This window comes from Sus scrofa, chromosome 10 (genome assembly GCF_000003025.6).
Source record: "Sus scrofa isolate TJ Tabasco breed Duroc chromosome 10, Sscrofa11.1, whole genome shotgun sequence".
Classification (NCBI taxonomy): domain Eukaryota; kingdom Metazoa; phylum Chordata; class Mammalia; order Artiodactyla; family Suidae; genus Sus; species Sus scrofa.
In genome coordinates, this window is record NC_010452.4 from 60,138,787 (window position 1) to 60,154,480 (window position 15,694).

Genomic DNA, 15,694 nt, shown 5'->3' on the forward strand with positions numbered 1-15,694 from the left:
GACCCCTCCCCACCCCAGGAGTTGAGGGGCGGGGCCGGGGTGGAAGACTAAACCCGAGGGCGCCCTCTGCGCTTTGTTTGCCTTGGCAAGGCCAGACAGGGTTTAAGGGAGGCGAGGAATGGGTGCGCTTGTTCCTTTTTGCTGCGACATTAAGAACAGAGGGGTCTGCCTAGATTAGAAGAAAAATCACTGTCATCGGGCAGCGAACGATGTGCGCTCTGGACTCCACTCTTTTACAGATTAATCTGTGCCACCCATCCCATCCCAGGCCATGCAGGGGTCCCGGGTCACTCCGTGAGCTGTATCCCACGCAGGCGTTGACTTTAGAATGCTTTGTGTCTTCTCTTAGCCAGAACCCGTTGGACCTATATCTGCACCTTGCGTTTTTTCAGTGCACCCAGGAAGGGAAGGGAGGCCCTTTTCAGGATCTAAGTGGCCGGCACCAGACAGGGCCCATCCTGCTGCTCCTGATACCCTCACCGTAATTCACGACTTAAATCTGCTTCTAGTTTTTAAATTCCCAAAGCCTGGAGATTTGCAAGACACGTGGAAAGAATGGCCCCAAAGTTGTAGGGGTGACACTGTGCCCAGGACCCTCCATGAGCTTTCAAGCTGAGAAATTTTGCAAAGATAACGATTACACAAATGCATCCTTAAGTGGGGCCACGGAGGATGCACAGTGGCTTAAAATAGTCACACTCTGGGTTCCTTTGAGTGCGACCCCCTTTAGCTCTCAGCTTTATCAGTGGACAGAACACTTATGTACAGAATAATACTTTGAAATATCATTGAGATGTCTACCACTGCTCACTCCATTTCCTTTGTCCTTGTTCTATTCAGACAGTTGGGCCAGAACTCAGAGACACATAGGGGCAATTCTTGGCATTCGATTTTCGAAAGTCCAGCCTTTGGGTTGGAAAGGACACCACCCAGGCATAACAGATTTGCGGAGGGGGGGGGCAGGGGCACTGAGGAATCCAACCAAGTTCTCCAACCTGAGACCAGATTGAGTTTCCCCAGGTCTGAAGGCAAGGATAGGACACATAGAGACTTGTGGGAAAAACCAGAAGAGGGTAAGTGTTGTGGGATTTGGGGGCAGTGTTTGGTAACGCCTCCTGGAGGAGAAGTCAGACTAGTGGAAAGGCTTATTCCTTTTCTTGGTAGAACTCCGGCCAGTCATAAGACTCTGGGTGGCATGGAATATCTGGGCAGATGGACCTGAACACCTCACAGAATTTCCCATGGACCAGCGTGATGCTGGGACAACAGACTGACCCCTGTCCTCTGAGAGGGAATTGGGAATGCTGAGAGAGGTCTGGACCTGAGGTCAGGAGCAGAGATGACTCAGCAAGTGTTGATGGACAAGTTGAAGACAAGGTGGGCATAAGGGCATCTTGGATGGATGCTGTCCCCTGTGCCCTTCAGGTAGGCTAGAACATGCTGAGGTAACAAAAACAACTGCAAAAAAAAAAAAAAAAAAAAAATTTAAGTGCCTCAAACAACAAAGCCTCATTTGGCTCTCACACCACTGGTCTCCTGCACATCACCTGAAAGCCCTGTGCTGAGTCAGCACTGTCCTTGCCTGGGAACCTGATGGAGCAGCCTCTGTCTGGAAATTGCCAGTCTCTGTGGCAGAGGAAGAAGAAGGGACGGGAGAAACGTGAACTGGCACTTAAAGCGTCTTTCTGGAAACGCCACTTGCTCTTGTTTCTTTGCCTAAGCAACTCACACAGCCGTGCTTACCTTCAGATGTGCAAGGCAGTACAAGAGGGAAGTCTTCCGGGGCAATGATCACCACGCCTGCCCAAGCACAAAGCCTTGGTGTTAGAAACTAACTGATGCTTATTACTCAGGGATTGCGGATGGAATTCCAAATCAGCTTAGTGTCTGCCACCAGGCAGAATGAGGGTTTGTAATAGAAATAAGCTGAGAAATAAAAGGAAGTCGAATTTCTAGAACACTTGAGTTTGTGCCCTGGGATTTGTGTCTATCCCGTCAGCCGTGCCAAGAGCTGCAGAAGAGACAGAACGTGCTCCCTGAGGCTGTGGGCCCTGCAGGATCAAACATTCTGATCAGAGTGACAACCGTCAGGGGCCAAAGACCGCCTCCGGAGACATGCCACACTTCTACCAAGATGACTGTCACTGGCAGAACGGGGTGGGGTGGGGCTTGACCAAGAGGAAATGAAGAGACGCATCTCTCCCAGCACAGGAGTTGGAGTAGAGAGAGACCTGGAGTAGGAGTTTTGAGAGCAGGAAATAGAAGGAGCCTGAACATCACAGATAAAAATGGGAGGTTTCAGAGACAGCTTCCACTGCTTCTAAATTGTGTATAATAATCATGACAGTGACTCTTTAGGAAGCTCCCCAGACCCTGTGCCAGCGCCTGCACTTGACACTTTTCTTAGGGCAACTCGTGAGGCAGGAACCCAGTTCAGAGAGGCTTTGCCAGCCGCACTCACACTCAGCCCAGCAGGTGCAAATTTGGAAGTGGCCGCTGGAGGTCCCCTGGGGGATGCGGCTGCAATGGAGTTTTCAGTGGTCATCTACACTCCTAGCCCTGCTCTCCATCCCTTTCCTGTCACGTCTTTCAGAGTCTCTAGCCCTGGTGTGAGACGGGAGTGGAGATGGACGGCCATCACATTATTCAGGCCAGAGCCCACATCACTTGCGAAATGCTCGTCCATCCTTAAGCGGTGCAGGAGTCTTTTCATTCGGGTGCTTTCTCCAGGCCCCTCTGCCTCTCATTAATTTTGGTAGGGGCTGCTTGTCTTTCTTCCCTCTTGTTCAGTGCCCTTCTAATCTATTTTTCCACCCGGGCCTTCTCCCTGACACAATTTGATTTCCAGGTTGCTGGCAGGCTTCTCTCTGGCTTTGATTTATGGGCGCCTTCCCTGTGCCACATGTCTTTGCCGTTCGGATGTGTCTCCGCTCCCTTTTCACAGTCCCTTTAAAGACCCACCGAAGCTTGGCAGAACGTTGCAGAAATAATGCAAAATAAAAGCCAGTTCTAGGGAGCCGGGCATCTCCAGCTTGATGTCAGGATGAAGGAAGATTTAGAACTCCTCAGGGTGCAGAGAAAGGAAAGCGAAGGGCAGGTTTTCAGCTGCTTATGGAGCGTTTTTGAACTTCTTTTTATTGATATCAGCCCCTTACAAGACAGGCATGTAATGACACGGTTCAGAGGTACAGTGTGAAAGATACGGGAGCTCTAGTTTCGGTGGAGATTCTTCTGGCATCCGGCTGCTTTTCCTGTTCTAGCTTTCCACCCTCCTGCTCCCCGCATCTGCCCCCGCCCCCAACAACAACAACAAGTCATGGGAGGATCGAACACCCACCAACCAGAGAGGTTTCAGACGTTCGTCGTTCCCGCAGTTGCAAATACTTTTCAAGCCCCGGTTTTATATTTTATTTATAATCTACCAATCATTATCCAAGTGCTTTTTGCAAACCTAAAACTTCTTCACAAAGACCCATGACTCAAGTGGGGTGAAAATTAATTAGAAATGCAATGGGGGAGTTCCCGCTGTGGTGTAAAGGGATCGTGGAGTCTTGGGAGTGTTGGGACACAGGTTCGATCCCCAGCCCAGCACAGTGGGTTAAGGATCCCCCATTGCGTATTTGCAGCCTGGGTCGCAACTGTGGCTCGGATCTAATATATGGCCTGGGAACTCCATATGCCATGGGGCAGCGAAGGAAGGAAGGAAGGGAAATGGGGAGGGGGTGGACGGATGCCCTGAAGACAGATAAAGCAGAGGGCCAGGGGCAGACGGAGGTGGTGTTATTCTGTTTTAAGGGCGGGGCAGGGAACTTTGGTTAAGGTGGTGTTGGAGGAGAGAGCTGCCAAGGGAAAGAGAACAGCCCTGGGGCTGTGGGGCAGGAGGGCTTCCAGGTGGTGGTGTGAGCGGAGTGAGGGCAGGAGAGGCGGGGCCAGCTCTTACTGGCCTTTTATGCAGGTGGCGGTGAGCCCTTGGCATTTTCACACAGAGGGAGGGGGACCCATAGGAGGTTTTAAGCAGTGGATAAGTAGCAGGACTCTCGTGTTCAAAGGATTCCCCTGGGGTCTGCATTGTGACTAAACTGCAGGCAGCAGAGCAGAAACCAGACCGAAGGAAGATGATGCCCCTGGCCCGGGCGTCTCCGGAGGTGGAGCAGGGAGCATGGTGGGGTCTGGACACACTCAGAAGGTAGGAGGGAGGGGATGAGCTGGTGCCGCAGGCGTGGGTGTGAGAGACAGAGGATCAAGGGAGATGCTAAGGATTTTGCCTCAGCAATTTATTTTTATGCCCTAAGTGGTTATGGTTATTCTACAACATGAAAAGTGTACAGAAACTGTGGATAAGCCGAGACGCAGGATCTGAACTGCCTGGGTTTGGATCCGGCGTCGCCACTGACTTGCTGTGTGAACTGGAGCATCTTTCTTATCTCTATGTCCATTTCTCCACCTACAAAGTGGTGGTAACAGCGCCACAAGGGAGGGAATACATGTAAAAAGCTTAGATCTGTGCCTGGAAGGGCCATGCAAATGTCAGCTGTTACCACGTTGAATGATGTACATGAATGAATGGATGTACGTGCATGTGCGGTATGAGCTTGGGAAGCTCAATGTTTAGCTTCTGTTATTTACTTTTTTCAACAACAACAAAAAAATGTATTGTGGTAAAGGCCGAGGTTATGAGAACATAAGCGAAGAAGTTTCTGGTTTCAGTTCTCCAGGTGGAGGACATGAATTTACAGACAAGAATTTGTGCGGGATGATGGTGAGAACTGAAATGGATGTTTCTGCAAATAGAACGGGAGCCTATAGAGAGGTCGACCTTTGGGGGGGTATCAAGGGAGGACTTCCTGGAGGAGGGAGTGTATGAACTGAAACTTAAAGAATCAGGGAATTCCTGTTGTGGCTCGTGGGAACCAATCCGACTAGTATACATGAGGATGTCTTTGATCTCTGGCCTTGCTCAGTGGATCAAGGATCCAGCATTGCTGTGAGCTGCACAGCTTGATTTGACCCCTAGCTGGGGAACTTCCATATGCCACACATGTGGCCTTAAAACACACACACACACACACACACACACACACACATGAAGAATCAAAGCCCAAGAGAGGTAAAGTGACTATGAAGCACATGACTGCATATCAGCAGATGCAGAAGGAAAATGCTAGAATCATGGAACTTACAAAGGCTGTGGAAGGGCCAGCAACTAGAGCTGACTCCTCTGGGGAGCTTTGGGCCCTGACAGAGGGAAAAACACTGGGAGGGTGCATGTGAACCAGTGCCCCCAGTGGCTGCCTTCTGAGTCTTTGTCCCTCTGGTAAGCCGTGTGCAGAGCTGAGTGCCTCGAAAGCCCTTGGTCTTTTGGATTTAATTGGCAGGTAACATTATGTTCACTTTAGGCATACAACATAATGGTTCATATTTGTATATATTGCAAACCAATCACCACAGTAAGTCTAGGTAACATCCATCTTCACACATAGTTATTTGTTTCTCACAATGAGAAACTTTTCAGGTTTACTGTCTTAGCAGAGTTCCCATCGTGGCTCAGCAGGTAACGAACCCAACTAGTATCCATGAGGATGTGGATTCGATCCCTGGCCTCGCTCAGTGGGTTAAGGATCCTGCGTTGCCGTGAGCTGTGGTGTAGGTCACAGACGCAGCTCAGATCCAGCGTTGTGGTGGCTGTGGTGTAGGCTGTCAGCTGTAGCTCCGATTCGACCCCTAGCCTGGGAATCTTGATATGCCGTGGGTACGACCCTAAAAAAAAAAAAAAAAAAAAAAAAAGATTTGCTGTCTTAGCAACTTTCAAATATATAATACAGTATTATTATGTAGTCACCATGACTTATCTATCTTATAGCTAGAAATTTTTATATATATATATATATATATATAAATACACCACAGCTCACAGCAACGCCAGATCCTTAACCACTGAGTGAGGCCAGGGATCGAACCCTCAACCTAGTTGGATTCATTTCCGCTGCCTCATGACAGGAACTCCCAAGTTTGTATCTTTTGACCACCTTCAACATTTCACCCACCATCCACCCCCTGCCTCTGTAATCACCAATCTGTTCTTTATGAGTTTGGTTTTTGTTTTTTAGATTTCACCTGTGAATGAGAACATGCAGTACTTGTATTTTCCATCTGACTTATTTCACTTAGCATAATGCCCTCAAATTCTTTCCATGTTGCAGATGGCAAGATTTCTTTCTTTTTTGTGGCTGAATACTATTCCACCGTATAACATATATGTGTGTGTCTATGGCTATATATCTACATATATCTCTCTCACATTTTCTTTATCCACTCTTCATTGATGAGCACTTGGTTGTTACACATCCTGGCTCTTGTGAATAATCCCAGCAATGCATGTGGGGGTGGGGCAAGGTGTGCAGATAACTTTTTGAGTGAGTGTTTTCACTTCCTTTGGATAAATACCCAGAAACAAGATTGCTGGAGCATATGGTAATTCTGCTTTTAATTTTTTGAGGAGACTCATACGGCTTTCCATAGTGGCTGCTCCTAATATCCATTCCCACCAACCATCCACAAGGGTCCCCTTTTCTCCACATTCTTGCCAACACTTACCATTTCTTGTCTTTTTGCTTTTTTTTTCTTTTTCTTTTTGAGGGCCACACCCATGGCATCTGGAGGTTCCCAGGCTAGGGGTCCAGTCGGAGCCACAGCTGCTGGCCTACACCACAGCCACAGCAACGTCAGATCCAAGCTGTGTCTGTGACCTACACCACAGCTCACGGCAATGCCGGATCCTTAACCCAGTGAATGAGGCCAGGGATGGAACCTTCAACCTCACGGTTCTGTGTCAGATTTGTTTCCGCTGTGCCACAGTAGGAACTCCTTGTCTTTTTTTTAAATAGCCTTTCTAACAAGTGTGAGGTTGTGGTTTGAATGGCTTTTCCCTGATGTTTACTCATGTTGGTGAACTTGTTGCATACTTGCTGTCCATCTTTCTGTCTTCTTTGGAACAATATCTGTTCAGACCCTGCGCTTATTTTTCAGTTGGGTTTGTTTTTTTGGCTGTTGTGAGGTATGAGTTTGTATTTTGGATATGAGCCGCTTATCAGGTAGATGGATGCACATACTTTTTCCCATTCAGTAGGTTGCCTTTTCATTTTGTTGATGGTTTCATATGCCAGGCAGAAGCTTTTTAGTTTTGTGTAGTCCCCCTTGGTTTATTTTGCTTTTATTGCCTTTGCTTTTGGTGTTAAATCCCCCCAGTTATTGCCAAGACTGAGGTCAAGAGGCTTACTGCCTGTGTTTTCTTCTAGGAGTTTTTTATGGTTTCAGGTCTTAGATTCAAGTCTTGAAAACATTTTGAGCTGCTGTTATTTTAATACAACATCATGTAAGAACCATTTCAATGTAGATGAGAGTTATTTTTGGTCACCGCCATGTGCATTTGTGTTTCTTGCTCAGCGAGTGCCTCGGGCTCTGGGCACCTTTGTGTGGTCTTTCTCTTCTCAACATCCCCCCAACCCCCCGTGATACCCTCACAGCCCTTCCTGCACCCCATGCACCCTTTCAGGGCCATTATGTCTCCCCTTGTCCAGGCGAGACAGCTTGCTCAGAGGTTAGAGAATCACGGGTGATAATGAACCCACGGCTTCCAGCCTCATTTCTCCCTCCTTCTGGGTATCGACAACTGGGTGTCATCCCAAAGATGAGAAGCCCCTGGCCAGACCCATCCTCTGCCCTCACCCGCTCATACTGCTTCCTTGGATTCCTATGCAAGCTCAAAGCATTCCCGTCTCCTCGAAGGCCTGGAGTGTCTCGTTGCTTCTTCCCTAGACCGAGGCTTCCTCACCCTGGGAGTTTGGGTGAGTTTTTTCCAAGCTACATACCGACCACCCTTCCTTCTCATGCTTCACTCCTGTGTGCCTGGAAGGCACTTGCCATGGCCTCCGAATGTGGCCTCCCTGCCTCCAGCCTTTCCTCTCAGAATCCGTCCTGGAGCCAGATTAGCCTTTCCAGAGCCCTTCTCTCCATCCCAAGTCTCACCTGCAGAAGCCTCGTGACTGGTGCCCCTGAGCTGCCCATCCAGCCTTCTAGGGCATTCTTCACTCTGTACCAGCCTGATGTTTCTGAGCTGCAGGGGCAGTCCCTTGCTCCCCTAGACCCCAAGGCACTTACAATCCAGGTCATTGCCACGAAGACACAAGGCCAGCCTGGACGAGAGCTCACTTCCCTCTCTGCCATCTCCTGCCACCCTCCCCCCTTGTTCCTGCCCTTCCATTGCATCAGCCTTTTGTCCAGCCTTTGTGGTGTGTGTGTGTGCGCGCTTTTCAGGGCCCCATCTGCAGCATGTGGAAGTTGCCTGGCTAGGGAACGAATCTGAGCTGCAGCTGCCAGCCCAAGCTACAGCCACAGCAACACAGGATCCGAGCTGCACCTGTGACCTACACTACAGCTCATGGCAATGCCAGATCCTTAACCCACTGAGCGAGCCCAGGGATCCAACCCGCATCCTTATGGATACTAGTTGGATTCATAACCCACTGAACCACCACGGGAATCCCTTGTCCAGGCTCTCAAGCTTAGCAAAGTCATTGTTCGTTTAGGGCCTTCACACAAGCACGGAAGCTTCACTTCCCATGCCTCCCCGGCGTCACCCATGTATCCTTCACTTCTCACTTCCGTGTCTCAAAGGGGTTCCCTCTGAGCTCAGGCTCCACGAAGTCCCCAGCTCTGATGATCCTTTGTCCTGTTCTTCATCTGCCTTATTAAAACCTTTAACCTGCTCTGTATGAGTGTGAATTCTTCCTCACCTGTCCCGGCTATAGGTTCTCTGAGGGCTGGGCCTGCGTGGCTCTGTCCCCCTGCTGGGTACCTAGGGCCATGTGCCAGGCACACACAGGTGTGCTGAGAGCTGGTGAACGAGACAGTGGAGTAAATCAAGCATAAATGAGCACCACACTCCTCCGGCTCCTCTCTACCGCCCAGAGAAGTCCAAGTTCGTTTAATCTTCCCAGTCACACCCTTCCCAAATCCCTGCTCCCGTAACCCAAAACCGCTTGCTTGTCTTCTCATGAGTCCTGCACTTTTCTGCCTTGTTGGTTTGATTTGACCAGTATTTAAAATATTTCAGGGAGTTCCCATTGTGGCACAGCAGAAACCAATCTGACTAGGATCCATGAGGATGCGGCTTCGATCCCCGGCCTCCTCAGTGGGTTAAGGATCCGGTGTTGCTGTGGCTGTGGTGGAGGCTGGCAGCTACACTTCCGATTCGACCCCTAGCCTGGGAACCTCCATATGCCGTGGGTGCAGCCATTAAAAAAAAAAAAAAAAGAGCAAATTAATTAATTAATTAATGAAGGGAGGAATAAATGCCTGGACCTAAATCACATCCAATCTTCAAGGCCCATGTCAAATGGGCTACACCCGCCACAGAGCCGTCAACAACACACCCAGCTGTGTTCATTTTGCCTCCTCCAGGCTTTCTCAGCACTTTCTCTGTTGCCACAAAAGGCATTTGTCCCTTGTTTCTTTCTGTGGGTCTGATTTTCTCTTTGAAACCATGAGTTTCTTGAGGGCATGATCTGTGTTCTTGTCACCCCTGTATATGCCACCATGATGCAAAAAAAAAAAAAAAATTATTGGAGTTTCTGTTGTTGCTCAGTGGGTTAAGAATCTGACCAGTATCCCTGCGGATTCAATCCCTGGCCTCACTCCGTGGATTAAGGATCCGGTATTGCCTTGAGCTGCAGCATAGGTCGCAGATGTGGCTTGGATCCTGCGTTGCTGAGGCTGTAGCATAGGCTAGCAGCTACAGTTATGCTTCAACCCCTAGCCTGGGAACTTTCATAGGCTGCAGGTAGGGTCCTAAAAAGAAAAAAAAAATTGTGGATTATAGATTCTGTTTTTCAAAGACCTAGAGGTAGTTCCCTACAGGGACACACGGGGGCGCCCCAGCCAAGCAAAACGACAGGCCTGCGCTAGTTGGATTAGTTGCCAAACTATTTTAAAGATGAAGGGGCCCCTTCTGAATTCTGTCTCACTGATCATACTGACCAGCTGTGGATGACAGGAAAGAAATGTAAGACATGATTTAGTGGGCCCAGTAAGAGAGGTAATAAATCAAATCCAAAGATTGCATCTGGTTAGAGAAACAGGCCAAACCTCACCTCTGCTTTCTCTGAACGAGGGGCCCTGTGATCGCAGATGACGGCTGTGATACTGACATGGTGAGCCTCCAAATGAAGAAGGGCTGGGGGTCCTGTCATGGAATGAATTGTGCTCTCTCAACACAAAAAAAAAGGAAAAAAAGAAGTTCCCACTGTGGCTCAGTGGGTTAAGAACCCCATCAGTATCCATGAGGATGTGGGTTCAATTCCTGGCCTCACTTATAGTGGGTTAAGGATCTGGTGATGCCATGAGCTGTGGCATAGGTCACAGATGCAGCTCCAATTTGACCCCTAGCCTGGGAACTTCCGTATGCAGAAGATGTGGCCCTGAAAAAAAGACACACACACACACACACACACACACACACAGGTGTTGAAGCCACCCAGTGGGGTGGTATTTGGAGGCAGGGAGTTTGGGAGGTGCTTGGGTTTAGATGAGGGCAGGAGGAAGGGGCCCCGTGGTGTGGACGCAGTGAGCAAGCGGCCGTCTGGAAGCCAGGGAGAGAGCCCTCCCCAAGAACACGGGCACGCGGGCTCCCAGATCTCCACCTCCCAGCCTCCAGAACTGTGAGCAAATAAGTCTTTGTTGTTTAAAACCCAGTCTGTGGTGTTTTGCCAGGGCATCCTGAGCTGATTCCGACAGGCTGTGTGCAGGGGAGGGGCTGCCTCTCAGGCTCTTCTTCCTTTCAAGAAAAAATTGTCTTTTGATAAGAAAATGCTGAAACATACCAGGAATAAGCAACGGGATTTCAGTCCCCTATCTGATCCTCCATTCTGGTTTTTAAGAGTATATGTGGTGTTTGGAAGACCTATCGTACATGCAACAAAGAAGCATCACTGGGACTTTTCCCACTGAGGCTCAGTGGGTTACAAATCTGACTAGTATCTATGAGGTTGTAGGTTCCATCCCTGGCCTTGCTTAGGGGGTTAAGGATCCCATTTTGCCATAAGCTGCCATGTAGCTCGAAGATGCAGTTTGAATGCCATGTCACTATGGCTGTGGCATAGGCTGGCAGCGGCAGCTTTGATTTGACCCCTAGCCTGGGGACTTCCATGTGCCACAGGTGCGGCCCTAAAAAGACAAACTGAGTGATCTAAAAGATGGCCCAAATAATCAAAGCCCATTGACTACTTCCTTTGGGCTCATAACTAGGGAATTTTAAAAGAATTCTTGAGCAGCATGACAGGTGGTGGCAAATCTTTTTCACAATTTTTTGGTCCAGAATTTTATTTCTACTTGTGAATGTAGTTGTTTCCATTCTTAATGTTGAGACATTATGTGGGAAGTGGGTTATGAAAGCGCTGCCACCTGAGCTAGATTTTTCCCCCCCTGCTGTTGATCTAAATGGGCAAAGCATTAATTATCATTAATCCAGGGATGTCACTACAACCATAGCCATAGAAACTGCTGCCGGGGGCCTTTGGCCTGGATGATGGACTTCCGGGTGTCAAACCACTGCTTTCCGGATCCCTTCTCCCTCTCCCACGCTACTTTGCATTTTTTAATTTGCGTGTTTTTGCATTTGAATAAGCTGAATACATTGGCAGAATTCAGTTTAAGGTGGTTTCCAGGCTGAAATAGAATCGCCGCCTTTCTGTCCTCCAGTCCTCCTCCCTCCGCCCCCTCCCGCCCCGTCCCCCCCTCCCACATGGGCTGTGCCATCGTGCACCTGTCTGTGTGGGGGCGTGTCTGTGTGTCATCATAGGCGGTGTAAAGACAGGGCGGAGTGTCCCATCCGGCTCAACACGGTGGAGCCAAGCACCTTCCCCCTCCCCCTCCTCCTGGGAATCGCAGGAATCTCAGGGAAGGCTTTCAACGTTCCCGGTAAAATTGCTGCGGGAGTCCTGAACCAGTTATCACGAGATCTTGAGAACTAGAGAGGTCCCATTTTATATCTAAGTCACAGGTATTTTCCAAATGTATATATTTTATAACACATCATATAAACTTAGAATAATACAGTGTAATGTTTTACAACCTGCTTTTTCCCTGAATACATTATAAATACCTCGATGACACTGATATTCCATAAATGACTTGAATAGCAACATGCTATTTTATTTTATTTTGCTTTATTTTGTCTTTTTAGGGCCTCACCTGCGGCATATGGAAGTTCCCAGGCTAGGGGTTGAATGGGAGCTGCAGCTGCTGGTCTATACTACAGCCACAGAAAAAACCAGATCCAAGCTGCATCTGTGACCTACACCACAGCTCAGTGCAACACTGGATCCTTAACCCACTGAGCAAGGGCAGGGATCCAACCCACAACCTCATGGTTCCTAGTCAGATTCGTTAACCACTGAGCCACCACAGGAACTCCCAGCAACATGCTATTTTATAATATCACTTTACCGTAATTTACTTAACCAGCCTCTCGACAGGCATTTAAATTTTTCCTCATTTTTAGTATGATGAGTAATACCTCAATAAACAACCTTTTGCATAAATCTCTGCGCATCTCTGGTTTTCTCTGGGATGAATTCCTAGAAGCAGAGTCGCTGGATCAGAGGATAAGAACATATTTGATGCGCTCCATAACTTGCTGCAAAATTGTCCTCCAGAGACATGGTTCCTGTGGTCTCAAGTATTTTAAATAGAAAGAGTACACAGAGTTCCTGTTGTGACTCAGCAGGTTAAGAACCTGACATAATGTCCATGAGGACACGGGTTCCATCCCTGGCCTCGCTCAGTGGGTTAAGGATCCAGCGTTGCCACAAACTGTGGTGTAGGTCTGCAGCTGCAGCTCTGATTCGACCCCTAGTCTGGAAACATCCACATGCTACAGGTGCGGCCGTTAAAAAGAGAGAGAGAGAGAGGAAGGGAACATGACCTAGGATCAGATTTAGAAATCACCTGCTGATATGGTTAACTTTGCTCCACAGAGATTACGGTACCCGCCGGATGCCTTACCCTGTACGTGTCCATGCCTTATGGGTTGAACAGTTTTTCGGGTATTTTAAGGATGTCTTCTGTGTTTCAACAACTAAGGGAAATGTGGCTGAGACAGCAGAGAGCAGAGGGTGCACAGAGCAATCTGAGAATCACTACACCTTTACCATATTGTTTAATCACTCCAGACAGTCACAGACCGATCAGAGAAAGACCCCCACCGTAACACGTCGAGGTTAGCTTATCACTCACTGATTTAAGACTCAGACACCTGCAAAATGCCTGCTTCAGTAATTGGCGATCTCAGAGAGTCATACGCCTTTGTGACACCAGAGACGCGGCCTCCCTGGCCAAGGGGCTGGAGCAGGTCACAGCTCTCTCCTCTTCTCAACTCATGGGACAGGGATTTTTTCCTTTGCAGTGTCTTTTCTATGTGAAGGAAGTGCCTCTGGCCTCCTGCAGTCAGATATGCCCTCTTGATTTTGTTTTTTTTTGTAAGAATGTTGCCTCTAGCTATCTGAGGCCTCTGTCCATCCTCTTCCCACCTCCCGCCCTGACTCCCCGCCATCACCGCTTCCATCACGCCTTTGTCAATGGTTCTGACCATTCTCAGCCTGGTGCAAAAGGAAATGAACTGGGACTGGAATCAAGACGTCCAGATTCTGGGGAGTTCCTGTCGTGGCTCAGCAGTAACAAACCCAACTAATATCCATGAGGATGCGGGTTCAATCCCCGGCCTCGCTCAGTGGGTTAAGGATCCAGTGTTGCTGTGAGCTGTGGTTGTGGTATAAGTCACAGACACAGCTCAGATCTGAGTTGCTGTGGTTGTGGCATAGGCTGGCAGCTGTAGCTCCGACTGGACCCCTAGCCTGGGAACTTCCATATGCGGTAGGTACAGCCCTAAGAAGCAAAAAAAAAAAAAAACCCAGATTCTAGTAATAGTTGTCTACTATCTATCAAATTGGAGCAGAAGCTATTTGGGAATGTTAAAGAAACCAAGCGCTGGACTCCGGTTAAAGCAGCAAAACCATATTTCATTTAGGAGTCTTGTAGCAGGGGGAGAACGCCCGAGTGTAAGAGCAGGCTCAACTCCAATCCATCAGGAGCAGTGGGGATTTACGGCCAGGGAGCAGGTGGGGTGGGGGGCGTGGTGGATGGACGATTCCTAAGAAGAAACATCAGGGTGGGGGGCTGGCTAACCCACCCTGCCAGGATTCCTGCTGAGGGCAGGCCAGGTGATCAGATATGGCCTGGGCGTGGTGGAGGCTGGGGAACCCGATTTGCATGGAGGGTGGGGGTGGTTCTAGCTGAACCGAGTTAACAGGCTCCTTGCTACAATTGGCCCATGCAGAGGTGAACACGGAAGCCGAAAGTGGAAGCCTGGAAGAGTGCAGGGGAGGCTGGGTAGAGTTGGATCAAGCAGAGGATCTGTCCGGATGCTTTCAAGCTGCCCTGAGAAGCCCCAGGGATGAGGAGGGGCCTTAGGGCTGTGGGTGGCAAGAGGGCAAGGCCCCAGGCCTCACCGGCCCCACCGGCCACCCAACAGCTGCTTTCTTACCTGTCTGATCTGTGGGCTCTGGCGAAAGGCCTTGGTTTATGTCAGCAGAACACTGTCTTCAAACCATAACCAGAAGATGCATGAAGACCCTTCCAGACACATCACTTTTATGCAACCTATTTTTTTTGTTTGTTTGTTTGTCTTTGTAGGGCCACACCCACAGCATATGGATGTTCCCAGGCCAGGGGGCAAATCAGAGCAGCTGCTGCTGGCCTACACCAGAGCCACAGCAACGTGGGATCTGAGCCTCATCTGCAACCTGTACCATAGCTCATGGCAATGCCAGATCCTTAACCCACTGAGCAAGGCTGGGGGTCAAACCCACATCCTCGTGGATGCTTGTCGGGATCCTTATCACTGAGCCATGACGGGAACTCCAGGCACATCCTTTTTTTTTTTTTTTTTTTTTTTTGAGTCAACCCAAGCAAAAGACATACGGATCATATGTATATATGTGTGTACACACATATATATATGCTTTTTCATTTTTAAAGTATTATTGTAGTTGATTTACAATGTTGTAATAGTTTTTATTTTTTAAATTTAATTTAATAAACATTTTCATGACCGTTGATTTACAATGTTCTGTCAATTGCTGCTGTACAGCCAAGGGACCCAGTCACACACACATACCCAATGCTTTCTCTCACATTCTCCTGCATCCCATTCCATCGCAAGTGACTGGTTATAGCCCCCTGTGCGATACAGCAGCCTCTCATGGCTTAGCCACCCCAAAGGCAATAGTTTGCATTGTGATCATATCTGCTGTACAACACAGCGAATCAGTTATGCATGTACACACATTTCAGATTCCTTCCCCACATAGATTAGCGTAGACTCTTGGGCGGAGGTCCTAGCGCTGCAGAGCAGGTCCCCGTTGGCCAGTCATTCCATAGACCTCAGTGCACGCGCCGTCTCAAGCACTTACTGTCCCAGGGAACAGACCGCCCGGGGAACTTTGAAAGAAGGGGAGAGAGGCTTTTCAGGAATTATAGAAACTCAGCCTGCTCTTCTTTTTTGTCAGAAGCAGCTCCTTCAAGGACAGACTCTTCATTGGGAGTCCTCGATGGTCTAGTGGTTGGGACTGGGTGTTTTCAC